The sequence below is a fragment of the Balaenoptera acutorostrata genome, chromosome 12 (assembly GCF_949987535.1).
Source record: "Balaenoptera acutorostrata chromosome 12, mBalAcu1.1, whole genome shotgun sequence".
NCBI classification, from domain to species: domain Eukaryota; kingdom Metazoa; phylum Chordata; class Mammalia; order Artiodactyla; family Balaenopteridae; genus Balaenoptera; species Balaenoptera acutorostrata.
Genome location: NC_080075.1, coordinates 40,320,763 through 40,328,035, shown reverse-complemented (window position 1 = coordinate 40,328,035; position 7,273 = coordinate 40,320,763). Strand labels below are relative to the sequence as shown.

Genomic DNA, 7,273 nt, shown 5'->3' with positions numbered 1-7,273 from the left:
AAATTTGGATTCTTAGAAGTTTTTGTAGTGAAAAAAAAAAAGAACATAATATAAAGTAGTAATATTTTCTTTTAATAGGACACTCGGATGTCATACTTCTGAAGGGTTAAGTCTTATTTATCTGAATGGAACCGCAGGACAGTTTTGCAGAATGCTTTAGCACAAATACCTATGGTTTACTTTGACGTTACATTTTTTTGTTGGTTTATGTACTTTAAATACTTGAACTGTTAGACCTTTTACTTTTTTGCTGAGAAAGATGTATTTGTACCAGATTAGAAAAGCTAAACTGTTTCTTTACATTGAATAATCAGCCTGTCATGACAAATCTATCTCCTTCTGCATGAGTAGGTGCCAGTCTGACTGGCTTCTTTTAGGCTCACACTGGGTTTTAAGCTAGATCCATGTGCATGACTGGCAGTGCATTTGTTGGGCCAGATCTAAGGAGCCAGAGAGCGTTCAGCTCCTTTTTACCTACAAAAGAGCAGCCAGACAACCAGCAAGAGGCCTTGGATGTAACACAAGGTGATACTTACTTAGTCAGCCATTCTTTTTTTTTTCTTATAATTTTTTTAAACTAAGAAGTTATCAATTTCACAGAGAAAAGAGGAATTAAATTATCAAAGGGTCCTTTTTGGAGGCCCAAACTATTTCCATTAGTTCTGCTAATGCAATTTGAAGTTTTCAAAAATACAAAATAATTGCTTTTATAATCCTAAAAATAATTATTTTTAGAGGAATATAGTACCTACTAGAAATTCATATATATTAGTTTAATGAATGAAAGAAAATGATTACTGACTTAGAATATAAAACTTTATATCCCAGATTGCTTCCAGATACTTAAAGGAGAGGCTCATATAGCAACATTAACTTGATCATGCACTTTTATGTTTAGAATTCTTTATTTTTACAGCACTCAGGCCAAACAAATGCTACAATTAAAAATGATCATTTCTGTATTTGGAAACAAAGAGATATATTTTTTAAAACTTAAGTATGATATATTCCGTTGTGTGAAATGAATACTAATGAAATCTAAATTCTTCAAATGCATGTCTATTTTTTCTGAACTAGTCCTTTTATGCTTTCTGCTCATATATTAAAAACTAGATCTCAAACTTAAATTCACATTCTGTTTAATATTTTGCCTATGTTTTTTAAACAAATTCAAAATTTAGTAGTTACTACAAAAATAAATGTAATCCCCAGGGTTGATCAAAGATTTAATCTGACCAGATGGGGCAAACTTGAGAAAGATTTTGACTTTCCACTCTGTTTTGCAACAAGAAAGGCTGATTTTTTTCTTTCTTTCTTTCTTTGTTAGAGAAACAGAGATCAGGCGATCCCCAGAGAAATGAGCAGGTGTGGCCATTTATAAGCATGTCTGCTTATATTACAAACCAGCATAAGAAAAGTTTGAAACGGGTTGAAAAGATCTGCTAAACAGTTTTAATGTTTTACTCTAAATCCTATTTATTCAGTCAAGAGCTGATCAAGCTGGTGGGAAACTATCTAGTCTACCCAAACCTTTAAAGATCTTATAATTTTATTTTTTATTTTTATTCTATCTTTGGTAGCAAGTGAATAGGTGCACTTTGGTAATCCTTGCCTCTGGACAAGCACAGATTTTTTTTTTTTTTTTTTTAATCCTTTCTGAATGCCTAATAACAGAGCCTTGCTTCCTGTCTAATGCTGAAAGGGTGGCAGTCAAGTTCTTTCTCTTAGTTTACTATAAAATTGAGGAATTTCACGGACCATTCTGAGAAAAGAATCCTGTGAAATATTAGCAGTACTAAGTAAAGCCCTTTAAAAAAATTTAGATAAGTTAAAATGTATTTAGCCCAATTAATAAAAGTCCAACTCCTAAGACTGTATGAAACACTGAAGAACTCAAGTAAGCACAGGATAGTATGGAATATGGGTTTGTTGATAGAAATAGGGTGCTTTTTGCTGTTATAAACACAAATTTACAAAGACTAAGGATGCAAACTACTTTATTTGAAATAATATATTTCTAAATTTTGTAAAAGCTTATTTCATGAAATTGTGTGTAGACATGTTTCTTAAATAGAAAGACTTCTCAATCTATAGTTTTCAACTGACTGAATAAAAATATCTAATGTTATGAAAGACACCCTTGGGTGGGTAATGATCTCAGCAGCTACACTGACAGTTTCTCATGTTCTAATTCACCTTCACAAATCCATGGCATCATTTTTTGGCTAAAGTAATGTCAGTCGGTGACATTTGCGGCAAGTATAAAAAGGACCCCCCATGGCAGCCATTTTTATTTGATTCTTAAGATCCAAAGGCTGCTGAAAGAACAATTGAATAAAGTTGAGGATTGGAGAAGCTTGATTTTCTTGTTCTCTGTGAAATGAAACTCTAGTCTTTTTCTTCCCCTTCCCCTTAAAAGCAAAAGTCTGCTAGGGGGTTGTAGCTGTGTCAAAGCCGCTGGGATGCCACTGCTGATCACTTTAATTACTACGACTAAGGAGGATAAAATTAAAAGTAGCACCATTGAAGCAGTGGAAGAAAGCTTGCCTAGATGTCGGTGAACTGTGAAATATAAAAATTGCATACCAATACATTTTTATGGAAAGGAAACAAGGAATTACATTACTTATTCTTGAAGAGTTTGTCCTTAAATTGTCAAGTTTTACTAGTGCGTCTATCTATGGCAGATTGTAGACCATTTTAGAACGATAAGAAAAATAGTAACTTGAAGACATGCTGTGAAAGGGCTAAATATTTTTTCAGTTTATGTCCAAAGTGGTTAGTTCTGATCCATCTTCTATATTTGAATATTTTAAATTCATTGTGTTGAAATACAAGCTTTTTGTACCATAACAGGACTTTTGCCTTATTCTGAAGATGTTAACAAAGAGGAAAGTGAAGCTTAAATGTACCACATTCAGCACTTTTCTGAAGACTTATAATTTAAAGTCAGAAACCTAAGTTTTAAATGAATATAAGTAAGTTAATTTCTCTTTACCTCTCTGTATTCAGTAGCACAAAGGGGAGTTTAACCTGATTTGTATAGCCCAAGTGTAAGTAAAGAACTGTTGTTGTTTTTTTTAATGACAATAGCAGTAGGGCCTCAGACAAATTTTCTGAACACCAGTAATGTAATAGCTAGGACCAGCACTCTGAAATCAGACAGACGGTGATTTTAATTCTTACTATGCCATTTACAAGATGTATGACCTTGGGCAGTATATTTAAGTGAGATTCCATTTCTATCAAATCAGAGTCATAGTGGTTACCTCAGAGTGGTGAATGGTAAGTGAGACAACATGTGTGAAAACACTGCACAGGCACACAGCTAGTATTTACTCAAAAATACAGCTTCCATCAAACCCTCTAAAGAGTACATCTGTCTTACAAAAGCTAGAATGTTCTATATAACTCAGTCTAACTCTGTAAATAATACTGTATAGAAAAAGGTAAATGTCATCAGACCCATTCTTAGAAATAGGAAGCCCACTTCAATTTTTTAAAGTTTATTTAGACTAGGCAGGTAAATGAAAGATACATAGGTTTCCTATGTGTTGAATTTTTCGAGTGTACTTTTAATGACAGCAGTCTTCTAAGTTACTTACCTTTGCATCCCATTGAAAAGATTCCTTTATTTTTTTCAACAGTTATAGTAAACAGATGACTTATTTACAGCTGTGAGTCGCTATCTTCTTTTGAATGCAGAAGGGTCAAAACAGATAACACATTTCTGTACTTGAGTAGGTTTAGGCAAACCATCATTGTCAGAAATATTCACCTATACAAACATACAAAAATAATGAAATAATCACTGCCCTTACTCTCTGGTCATTTTATTCCTTTGACATAAACAATATGTTTCTTTTGAGTAAAAGACACATAGATTTTGTTGCTATCTATTCTTTAAATATTACTTTTAAAACTGACTTTTAAAAATTTTTTTAATTTAATTTTATTTATTTTTTTATACAGCAGGTTCTTATTAGTTATCTATTTTATACATATTAGTGTATATATGTCAATCCCAATCTCCCAATTTGTAAAAACTGACTTTTAATGAAGCTTATATATAAAAATTAAAATAGTTTTACATATAAGGAATCTGGATATTAATAATACTATCAATTAAATTGGTTGCATAATCAATTGCTATAATTACAAGCTTTTCCTTGTGACCTTAACAATTAACTTCTATTTTTTCAGTTGGTTCTTTGTCTTAAGGAAACTCAATGGGTGAGAAAACAAACAACACAGATATGCCATCCCACTGGAGCCCTCTAAGGCCCAAGCAAAATTATCTCTGTGGTGTCAGGACATTAGTAGAAAAGTAAATCAAGGCAGTCTGATAGGGAACTAGAATTCTGTCAGTCAGGCTCAAGATTTTGTGCTGTGTCCATAAACTTTGTTTACTGTAGGGTTTTATGAGTTGTAACCTGCCCTTGCAGTCTGTTAATGAGGCTAAATCTTGCTACTTGAGAACTGAATTACAGCACACCTCTGGGCTAATGGTTATAAACAGAAAGTCTCATTAGGGCTGCATTCTGATTTGTTCATTTACATTTTTTCTATTGTATAGAGAACAATGATGGGTAAATAGGTACAAACAAACAATTTACATGGAAATTGATAAAGTGTCCCTAATTAGTATTTAAAGTTTGTTTTATTAATGATTGCCTGCTTTAAGTTGCACTCTTGGTAAGCTCTCAGAAACATTTGCAGGTGGGAATATTATTGGGGGAGGAGGGGGAAGTGGTAGCTGGTAAGAAAAAACTAGGTTCCCATTTCATATTCATAAAGGTGGAATCATTTATTTCATTTTTATGCAGTTAAGATGACCCAAGACCACTTCATCTTAGTCTGAATCACCAAATTCCAGCTCTTCGAGAAGTTATTACACGCAGTGAAATTCACTTAAACCTAGTTGCCTGAGGCATATCAAATAATGGTTTTTATTAGTGCTCTTAACTTTTCTTAAGTTTGAAAGATGAAAGTTTAGTAAAAGCTCAATCTTCCTCAGTTGGTCATATAATTTGATACTTTTGGGGGATCAAATAGTTTGAAGGTTAAAAACAGGGCCCTGTAGTCAAACAGACCTGGGCTGGACTCCTGGCTCTGACATCAGTTCTAGCTGTGTGACCTTGGAACTCTAAACTTAAATATTCTCATTGGTAAAAATCAGGTTGTAAAAATTAAATGAGATCATGCATATAAAGCACTTAGCACATAAAAGCTCAAGAAATATCAGCAACCGTCACCAAAGTCACCATTATCAAGCCTGCATTTCCTTTTATTTTCTAAGTTCAGAAGTATTAATAATGAACAAAGGATTTTTGTATATTATTCTTGCGTCTTTGGTCTCACTCTGCCCAGTACGTACTACTCCTCTAACTACAAATAAGCTTGTGTCTCTAAATATTAAGAAAATTTCCCTTGAGGGACTTCTCTGGTGGTCCAGTGGCTAGGACTCTGTGCTCCCAATGCAGGGGGCCCGGGTTCGATCCCTGGTCAGGGAACTAGATCCCACACGCACGCCGCAGCTAAAGATCCCGCATGCTGCAAAGAAGATCCCCCACGCAGCAACGAAGATCCCACTTGCCTCAACTAAGACCCGGCGTGGCCAAAATAAATAAATAAATAAATATTTTTTTAAAAAGAAAAGAAAATTTCCCTTGAATGTTAGATATCTCTTCTTTTGCCCCTACCACCCACCCCAGAAGCCTACCATCTCATGTCTTTCCTCCCTTTCCCCAAGACTTTTTAAAAATAACTTTTATTACAAGAGTAGTACATGTGTATTATAGAAAGTTAGAAAATGAAGACAAAGAAAACAAAAATATCACATTTCCATACCCAGATATCTCCACCATGACAATTTTGTGAATAACCTTCCAAGTCTTATGTATGTATTTATTTTGCCAAAAAGACAAAACGAAGTCATTACTGTATAAACTATTTTTTCAGTCAAGTTGTATTTTCTCTCATTTAGTAACTCTTATTCACATTTCTCTAATTGATTCAACAGTGTCCTTTACAGCTGGTTTATCCAAATTAGTATCTAACCTAGGACTACACATTGCATCTGGTCAAGTCCCTTTTGTTGGTGGAGATGGTGATTAGTTGTTTTTTGTTGTGTTTGTTTTCATAACTCTTATTAAAATGACCAGATTAATTGGCCTGAATATCCTACTTTCTAGATTTGTTTGGTTGCTTCCTTGCTGTGTCATTTATCATGTTTCTGTCTCCTGTGTTTATGATAAACTGGAGGTTGTATCTGAAGGCTTAGTAGATTCACTTTAGACATCTGGGCTAGAATATTATAGGTGGTGTTTGCTTCATGTGCTTCATATCAAAAAACATGTAACAGGGACTTCCCTGGTGGTGCAATGGGTTGAGAATCCGCCTGCCAATGCAGGGGACACGGGTTTGATCCCTGGTCCAGGAAGATCCCACATGCCACGGAGCAACTAGGCCCGTGCGCCACAAGTACTGAGCCTGTGCTCTAAGGCCTGCGAGCCACAACTACTGAGCCCACGTGCTGCAGCTACTGAAGCCCGCGCACCTAGAGCCCATGCTTTGCAACAAGAGAAGCCACCGCAATGAGAAGCATGTGCACCGCAACAAAGAGTAGCCCCCACTCACCACAACTTGAGAAAGCCCATGCGCAACAATGAAGACCCAACACAGTCAAAAATAATTTAAAAATTAAATTTAAAAATTAAAAAAAAAAAATAACATATGGTTGACTCAACATTAGTGATGCTAAGACTGACCATTAGAGTAGTGGTTTCTAATCCCTGATCTAGTTCTGATCTCTCCATTTAAAATTAGGGTTTCCTCTTGCAATTAGGAAATAATCTGTGTGGTGTTACTTAAGCATATGGTCCAATCATTAATGCTGTAAAACAAACAATCCCAAACTTAATGGTGTAAAATTTTTTTTTAATTCTCAGATTCTATGGGTCAGGACTTCAGATAGGGTATAGTGTGGATGCTCTGTCTCTGTTCCACATTGTCTGGGGTGTCAGCTGGGGAGACTTGAACAGTTGGAGGTGACCCAAAATGGCTAAAGCGGAGATTCTGAAGAAGGCTTTATTCACATGTTTGACACGTGAGCCAGGAAGACTTAAGGCTGAACTTGGCTGGGAATGTGGACTGGTGCACCTACGCGTAGCTTGGGATTCTCACAGCATGACAGCTGGGTTCCCAGAAAGTACAAAATGCAAGAATTTCAAGAGAACTGGGCAAAAGGGGTGTAGCCTTTTCTGACCTAGCC

General features: G+C 35.3%; 1 protein-coding gene across 11 annotated transcripts in view; it reads left to right on the top strand.

The window, feature by feature from the left end:
• The window catches only part of EHBP1 (EH domain binding protein 1), a 343,070-nt gene that overhangs the window by 271,376 nt on the left and 64,421 nt on the right, over positions 1-7,273 (top strand). The window lies entirely within an intron of this gene.